The sequence below is a fragment of the Alligator mississippiensis genome, chromosome 11, assembly GCF_030867095.1.
Source record: "Alligator mississippiensis isolate rAllMis1 chromosome 11, rAllMis1, whole genome shotgun sequence".
Classification (NCBI taxonomy): domain Eukaryota; kingdom Metazoa; phylum Chordata; order Crocodylia; family Alligatoridae; genus Alligator; species Alligator mississippiensis.
The window spans coordinates 73705272-73714610 of record NC_081834.1 but is presented as its reverse complement, the minus strand read 5'-3'; positions in this window follow the sequence as shown (position 1 = coordinate 73714610).

Sequence of the window (9339 nt, the reverse complement as noted above, 5' to 3'; positions counted from 1 at the left end):
GTCTCCCAAATCTCTGCTTTCCCTTCAGGGCTGGGAGAGCTGCTCAGCGGCCCGGCTGTAATAATCACAGACTGCCTGGGCTGTTCTGCAAACTCACCTCTTATCTAACTTGTATCAGTTTTCTCTTCCAGGTGTCCCAGTACCTTGTTTTACAGGGAGGCGTGCCTTTTACAAGATCTTTGGATGTCCCATACTAAAACCCCAGAGCAGTTTTTATCATCTAATCCTTCTCGCTAAACTGTCTGGCAGCAATCTGCTACGTTTCGGAAACTGGTGTCTTTCGTTCTGTTTTATACAGACTATAACGCCGTATTGGTCATGGTAGCATCCGAGCACATTAGACAGCCACGATCAGCATCTGTCGTGTGCAGCTCGTTCTTTCACAATTCCACTTGGCCAGGGGACAGTTAACGTGCACCACACTGTTTTGCTTGGTTTCCAAATGAATTATAGGGGGATCGGTTGTGGCAGTCCCTATATTTTGTTTTTTGTTTTTTTAAAGTACATTGTGCAGTGAGCCTTTTACTAGTGAAGACGAGATTGAAGTTAGATTAGATTAATTGAATCCTGATGTACCTGTAGTGTTGAGGTGCTGCAGGATCTCTTCAGGGTCCTTTAAAAAAAAACAAAGCGCTCTGGTTTCATCTTGTAATCTTCTGCTGAAGTTGGTATGGTGTCCATGAGTATGGATCCATCCAGGAAGGAGCAGAAGTTCTTCTTACTCGTGTTGAACTCCATTGACTTCTGGGATTATTCTTTTTATGCGTCTCACGCTTTTTGCATGTTTGTAAAGTGTCTGCTGAGGTTCTGTGAGGTTGAGTCTTTGGTGCCTGAGCAGGTGCGCGGGAGGCAGGGTGTCAGAGCACTGCTCCGACTCCATGCTTTTCAGCATCATGAGCATCCTAATGGCTCCAACTTGCAACGTCATGTAGCAGCCTTTAAAAAATGGACCCACCTGAACAGAAGGGGAAGGGCTTCCTGGCAGAGACACAGAGTTTGTCCCAGAGGGGACACTGCAGGCTCTGAGAGCAAGTGACGCTGTTTGAAGCAGCCTTGTTGCAAGTGGGAGGGGTGATGTAACCCCAGAAAAGTTTTTAAATAGAGCCATCAGCAAAAGCCTGGGATTGGCTGAGAGGCTTGGATAAAAGGGGAGAGCAGTTTTTCCCACGGCAGGGAATAAGAGAGAGAGAGGGGGCTGAGGGACAGGCTAGAGACCGGATTCAGAGTCTCAACCCAGTGGTCCCTCGAGGAACCCCTGAGAGAGCCCTGAGGAAGCAGCAGCAGAAGCTGCAATGGGAGTGACACAGTATCCAGTGTGATACAATATCCAGTTCTTTTCTCTGGCCCAGGAGGCTGCGGCGGTAGGATCAGGCAGGGACTGCTTGTGTGGAGACTCCAAGCCTGGAGGGACCTGACTGCACCCGGTGTGGCTGGGTGAGCACAGCAGAGCCAGTCAGGGGAGGGGGGGCGCTTCCGGGCTCTGCCCTAGTTTCCCTGATGGGTGAGGGGCCCCAGGGGCAGGCAAAGCCCAGGTAGGGGCTGCATTTGCCGGGGCTGTGAGGCTGGGGACAGGAGGGTTGCTACAGCCTGCAGCCCAGACATTGTTCACAGCAGAGTCGGGGAAGGGGGTCAAAGGCAGGGGGGGGGGCTGTCTTGCAGGGTCTGCAGAAGAGGAGTTGATGCTTGCTGCCTGGAGACTCCAGGAGCACGGAGGCAGACACCAACACCAGGGAGCATCTACAGACCATGTGCAGGGACACAGACAGTCCTGCTTCCTGAGATACCCCACCAGGGGCAGTGCACACGGGATCCCCAGTACACCGTGTGCAAGTGAGAGACTGTGTAAATAAGTTCTTGAGGGTTTATTAGTCGGTATATCTATGTGCTTATTTAATGATTATTTGTTATGTTGTAAATAATTAAATCTTGTAAATAGTTTGGGAATTGTCTGCGAGGGTGCTTGATTATAAGGGGAGGCTCTCCACTCGGGGGCACTGCAGCAGCTTCTCAGTGGGGCTGGGCAGGGCTACTGGCTACCGGGTACCCCAGGATCCCATTATTCTGGTGAGGACGCATGTAGTGTCATGCCCAGGGTTACAATCAGGATAGCATCTTTCATGGACAATGCTGCATTGGAACATGGACTTAGCAGAGAACCGCCAGGACCCCGTCCTTCCACGCCCTGCCCCCATCATGATGTGCCCTTTCTTCCAAGCCTGGGCAGGGGGGCAGATCCCAGCTGCTTTGGACAGGGAACTTCTCTGCTGCCCCACTTCAGGAACCATTGATCTTTCCTAATACTGCTGGATTTAATTACAGACTCTGATCAAGCCTTGGCATTGCATGGACCTCCTATGCCACCTGCTGTTCCAACACCTGGTCTGAGGCTTTAGGTCTGAGACACCTACCTCGATTCCTTCAGTGACATAAATGCAACTTGTCCCATTGCATTAGTCTGACCAAAACTCTTGCAAGTGGGAGCAGGCATTGCACAATGAACCGTGAAGCAGATTTGCATCATGTTCAGTATCGGTCTGGAACACATAAATGCCCTTGTTCTGCGCTACATATGCCGAGGTGCAGATTGCTGTATACAGTAGTTATATAGCCCCACTTAGTACCTGTTGGGTTTTGTTAACTGACCATACTGAAAAAGATATGGAGGGCCTGCTGTATGTCCCATTGGTAAGGAAAATGTGAGCTCCCTGAGTTTGTAATGTTATTTATAGTTCTAGATTTTTCTCTCTGTTGTTTTCAGACACAGCCACAAACTGTTCCCTCTGTTATTTTTAGCTTGTTGAAAGCAGATGTAGCCGCCACAGTCTCAGCTCAGGGGGATCTCATGTTGCAGTGCTGACTCCTGCAGTGCTTCCAGGGGCTGTTGTAGATAATGGCTGAAGCGACTTCTCTCTGCAGCTTGTTCTTCAGCATGAAAATGTCTTCTTCGTGAGCATCTTAGCTATCAAGCGGGGTTACATGTTCATGTTCTATAGAGTGCTCCTGTCATCAGGCCAATTTCAGCGATGACACCTGGCATGAATCTGTGTGCAATAATATTTAGCACCCGCTGATTTTGGAGGGAGAAGATCTGGCTAACATGTTCAAAAGAGAAAAAAAAAAAAAAACTGATGTCGCTACAACCAATGGTGAGGGAGTCATCAAAGATCCTGGGCCAGGATGGATTTGGACAAAACATTTCACCTAGGAATTTTGAAATGAAGTTTTTCAGGGCAGAAAAAAGGAAGAGGGGAGGAGGGTTTCCTCCCTGGGTCTGGGTGAGGCGGAGGGTGCCCAGTGTGTTGCTACAGTCACAAGGCAGCTTTTTGTGGTATGCAGCCTCCGGTAAGAAATCACCAAGCGAGAGCTTCTGGGGAGACAGGGTCAGCTCCCACTGCCATGCTCCACTGTCCCCTCAAAGAGTGCAAATGAAGCTGGCATCATGCAGCTCCATCCAGCTGCACACAGACCTGCGGGCAAGTTAGCAGCACTTTGTGATGGAGGGTGGCATGTGTCTGTCAGCATCTCAGTGCGCTGTAATAATAGCTCTATTGACACTCTCCTTACTCCTTGGCAAAATTGCTGAGCTCACAAGAGAGATTTTTTTCTTTGCTCTTTGGGCAATTCCAAGAGCCACTGCTCTGTGGTTTGCAGGTCTTTAAAATTGCCCCCACCTTGCATGAAAGCGCTTTATGAAAGCGAAACAAAACAGGCAAGGGAGCCCTCCCAGGTATCGACCATGACATCTCTCCTAGAAGCTCAGCAGTTCCTTCTGGCCGTGGAGAGGAGTAGCAGTGGCGTTTCCCAGACCCAGATTTACAGTGGCTTTTGATCCCATCCCACAAAAGAATAAAGGCTTGTTTGTTTTGGGGCCAAGGTGGTCAAAGAGCCAAATTCTGCCTCTGGATATGGGCTCTTCTCACCAAAAGAAACCGATTTTATCCTTGATTGTTCTCCTAGTTGAACTCCATTGCCCTCAAGTGAGTTATTCCGATTTTACATCACATGAAAAGAAAAGCATACCTGGGGTTATCCACATAGAGCAGTGGTCACCCACTGCACCCCTCCCCCCAACCCCAACAGGCTGATGTCCCACTGTCGGGTGGTAGATCCTGGGTTGCCCCTTTACTTCAAAAAGTGATTGTTGCCTTAAAAAGGTTGGCGAGCACTGATCTGGAGGGGTTCTTTTGTTTTGCTTCACTTGAGTCTCCTGTGAGATGTCTTTCCAGCCGTGCAGACCTTGTTAGCGCTAGGCTAGATTACGGCCGTGCCTTGCCCTTAAGGCTCCCTTTGCAGTGCGCTCAGCTGTTTTGGCCGCCGCAACACGTTTGCCTCTGAGGTGTGTTTGCTACTTCTGAGATGGCCTCTTTTCTGGAAAAGTGCAGCCCGCTGGCCGTGTATACCCTGGAAATGACTCCTGCCCTCCATCTTCTCATGCAATGAGGGGAGCTCTTCCCTCCCTTTTCCAGTATGTTTAGGTTGCAGGCGGGTGAACCACGACCTCTCCTTGGGTTCTTGGAAAAGACAGGCAGGCAGGCTGTCCGAGGCCTTTTGCTCCCTTGCTTGCTACTTCCACCCATGCGTCCTGTGGTAGCTGGGACATTGGAGCATTTCTGCGCCCAATCCAGCCTTTTGGGCCTTTTTCACTTCATTTTTCAAAGATGCCTTCCAGCAGAAATGCTCAACCCGAGCATTATGTAGTGGGGTCATGCTGCCCGTAGGCTCTTGTTCAATGGGTGCGCAGTCCAGGCGTGATCTCGACATGTCGAATCATCTGGCAGCCCTGTGCGTGGATATATCCAGTGCTGCCAGGTTTCCATCCTGCCTCCTGCAGAGGAACCGCGCTGACCACATAAATGCTGCTCAAGCTTTTGGGGCTTTCGTGAGGCTTTGGGGTCTTTTCTCATGCTTCCAATTTCATCTGCAGTCCCAACTTTCCTTAAGACCCAAATTCATCGATTGTTTCTTTCGTAATAGCAAAGCTCCTAAAAAAACCCAAACCCAATCTCTTCTGTCCTTTTCTTTCTCCTCCAGGTCTCCTTGTTCCCTGGTTTCATGTCTTTAAAGTAATTTTTTGATCATTAGTCCCTGCACAGAGTTATAAATGTAGTTGAAAGGGAAGGGGAAAAAAAGTCTGTCTTCTCTCTGGTTTCTCAGCCTTCTCCCCTGAGGGCTGCTGTTTTCAGTCTCTCTGCCTGATTTCTCTGTTTATGTCCTGCAGGAGGGCTTCGAGGATGCTGACCCCAAGGGAAAAAGAAACACAGTCACTCAAAGTTGGGAAGTAACTTTTCTTTCCTGTTTTCTACCAGTGGGGGCCCATCCAGGAGTTCAATGGTCCTTGAACTCCTTGGCCCATCCAGGAGTTCAATGGTCCTTGAACTCCTTGGCCCATCCAGGAGTTCAAAGGTCCTTGAAATGGAAACCCCTCTGCGTGTCAACCTCCTTACCCGAGGCTCAAGCTGAGGTGGCTGCTGGGCCCTGCAGTGTGCTAATGATGGACATGGTAACCCTGCCTGGCACGCTGCAAAAAATGGTGTTTTTCCTGCGGGCTTAGGCTCGGGCTTGAGTAGAGGCTTCTTGATCTCTCTGTGGGGTTGTGTTTTTTTTAAGGGAGAATGCGAGTAACTTATAAGTTACATGTTAAGGGAAAACTTATGTATGAGTTTTATTGTAATGAATATAATATATATACACACATTGTAATTATTATTATATTTATACGTTGCTAGCACATAGGTTAGGATCAAACACACTTTTTACTTTGTTTTATATTATTATTTGATGGGTTTGGGGAATTTTACCTGGCGTTCAGGGTGGCAAGATTAATTTTTTTATTGGGTTTTTAATGTTTTTTTTTTTTAAAGTAGTTTTGTTTAAGGTTTTGTTTTTATGATTTTTATTTTTGTTTTTAGTGCTTTTTATTTTTAGGGGATTTTTTAATTATATGAAGTTTTAAGTTTTATTACTTTTTACGGGTTAGAGTAAGCTTAATTCTATGTTGCAAAGCAGGGTTACTTTGGGCTTTGTTGAAGTTTTATTTATAGATGTTATTTTGGGTATTTTTTTAGAATAGCTATAGAAAGCAGTTTTGGGGTTGTTTTCAGCAGAGTAGCAGAAGTATTAGGTTATGATTTTGTGGCCTTTGGGTTTTGTGAAGTTGTGTTTTTTGCTGGGGTGTTAGTTTGTGTTTTTTTAAAGGTTTTTTTGGGGGATGGAATGGGTTTTCCAATTTTTTCTTGACTGGTTGCATTTGCACATATTTATGCTGATTAAAATGTTTTAGGATGATATAGTTGTTGATGTAATTTGTTAGTTTTATTATTTGTTAATATAGCCTTTGGGCATAGCAAGTAAGTACACACATTAAAAAAACATGAGATAATGATGTATAATAAAGTAATGATTATAGGATGTAACATAAAATGTATTAATTTTGTCTATATGGGTTTATATTTTAGGAAAATGTATTAGTGATGTTTAGATACTGATTTTAATTTTGCTGTTAGTTTTAGGAGTTTACTTTTTTGGGTATTATATGGAAGTTTGTTTGTTTTTTTATTTAGAGTGTTAGTATAAGTACTAATTGTTTTTTAAATTTTTATAATTGTTGGTAAACAGTTTTATAGGAAGGATTTAATGACGTTGTTTAATTTACTGGGAAGACTTTTGTTAAGGTTAAAGACTGGGAATAAGTAGGTTGAGTATAGATATGGTTTTTACTTTTACCCCGGTAGTGTTACAACTGTATTTTTTAATAGGAGCTTGGGAGATTTTTTTTGTTATTTTATTTTACTGAAGTTACACATAGATATTAAATGGTACTGTTAATTATTACTGTTGTTTGGTTGAAAATTTTATTGAAAATGTAATTTTAAATATTTTTTGGTGTAATTGACAAGGATTTATTAGGAAGTTTTTACGACAGTATATTTATTTGGGCTGTTTGTATTGTGTATATTTTTTAGGGTTTAAGAGTTTGTTTTTTTTTAAAGAGTTACTTTGCAGGGGATTTAGGGGTTTAAACTTTTTTTGCTAATACTATAGTGATGGGGACATACTTAAAGAGGGGTTAAGTTTTGTTTTTTTACTTTTACTGATTTTACGTGCCTATATTTTTTAAGGGTGTTTTTATTTTTGAAGAAATAATTTTTGTAAAAAGGGGTTTGTATTTTGGGTACTATTTTGTATAGGAACTGGATATAATCGCTGGGTTTTTGGACTTGTTTTAAAGCATTTGTTTTTTTTTATCTTGGTGCAATATAAAAGTTCGTTTGGTAATGTAAGATATAGCAGAACTTGTTTTGTTTGTGAGGTTTTGTATTGTTTTTAACACTGAATGTATGATGGTGTGTCATTGTTTGAGCGGTTGGACTGTTATGGTTAGGGTTCTGACATGATTTTTTTGGATATTTTGTGTTAGTTACTATTTGATTTTTTAAGGTTTCTTGGGTAAGCTGTTTTATTTTAGTAATCTTGTTTTTTACTACTTTTATATTTATTTGGTTAAGCACCGTTTTGGTAGTTTTTAATGAATTTAGGATGGTTGCGGCATTTTTGCGGCATTTTTGATGTAGACTGGGATTTGTTTGCTAAGCAGACAGGATTGGTTTTGTTTACTTGTACTATGGATGGACTTGGGTGACATGAACCTTTTACTGTAGGATTACAATTAAAAAAAAAAAAACAATGACGGGAACATTATAAAAGTTTTGGGGATTTTATTTTTTATAATTGTGGGAATTTTCTTTGAGTGGGTAGGATCTATAGAAATTTTGAAGGAGATAGGTTTTTTGTTGTTGTTGTTTTTTAGTTTTTGTTTTGTATTTAGTCAGTTAGGTTTGGGTCTGTTTTTATATGAAGCCTCTTATACTTTTGCTGGGATGGGATGCTTTTTGGGTGTACAATTTGCTATTGATTTTGCAATACTGGCAAATATAAATACAAAGTTTACTTGAAGCCTGTCGCGTGTTTATATGTTTTTTTTGCATAGTTTTGCCCTTTTTTTGTTTTTCCGGGTTGAAACCCTTCCGTGTTGGTGATATATTTCTTGTTGTAGGCTAACAGAGATGAATTGGTTTTCGGGACTACAGCTATTTTGTAGAGGAACGTAATGTTTCGTTGATGTTGGACACACATACTGTACGGTGGGTAGTTTTCCACAGTTGCACTTTCTTTGTTTTTGTGGTGTTGATTTGGGCACACTCTTGCACTTGGTAAGGGTTACGGGTGGCTTTTGTTAGCTTTTAGCTTTGGAGATTGCTGGAATTTTAGGTGTGAAATAAGAGTGTTTTAGATACGTTCTTTTGTCAGGCTATAGGCGGGTAAGAAGTATTGGGCCAGGTTGCTTTTAGTGGCTGTATTTTAACGCTTGTTTTTTAGTAGCCAGGGTATAGGCCTATTTTTCAGGCCTCTTTTAGCCTGACGGCTATTGTGTTTTTAATAACGGGTGCTTTTTGATGTTTGCTTTTTTAATAGCTAGTTTAGGTTAGTTTTAATGCCACAGTACCTTAGCCTTTACGGCGTTTTGTGGAAAACAGTTGTTTGGTCAGTTGGGACTTTGTATTTGCTTGTGTGGGTTTTGACTGATATGGTATTGCTTTGTTTTCACACTAGAACTAGACTTTGTTGTTCTTTTATTGTTTAGACTGGGAAATTAATTTTACTTTTATTTTTAACGGAGGTCTGAGGGAGTGATTTTGATTCATTTGTTTTAGACTTGATTTTGCTTCTTTTTTTTAGTGGAATTTAGGGGGTTGGTCTATTATTTGGGTGAAAGGACTAGTTTTTAATTTTTCTTCACATGTTTGCAAAGCTTGTAATATTTAAGCGATTTGTTGAACACCTTTTTTAACTTTTTGAGTAATTCTTAAATTTTTATTTTCTGATTTAATTTGTTTATTTTTTTTGACTTTGCGAATGATAAGGGATGCTGAATTGATGTTTTTTTTTTTATTTTACACTATTGCTTTACTATCCAATTTTTAAAATGAGATATTGTTTGTTTTTAAATGGAGTGTTGTTTTTTTTTTTAAATGAGTTGTTACCTTTTGTAAAGCTCATATTACTGCCTTTTTGGTTGCTTTGGCCGTAGGCCACACTTCTGGGTAGCCTGCGGCTATGTCTACTGCTACTAACATATATTTCTTTTCCTTGCTTATTGTTAAAGGTTTGATAAAATGTATTTGCCACTTTTTTTTCTGGCTTTAAAACCTGAATGTTTATTTGCCTTTGTGGAAGAAACCAAACTTTGCGTTGTGGTTGTGTTAGAATTGGCAGAGCCATCTAGGTTTATTTAAAGTTATACAAGTGATCACAGGGAGGGTTCTCAAAGGAACTCTGACC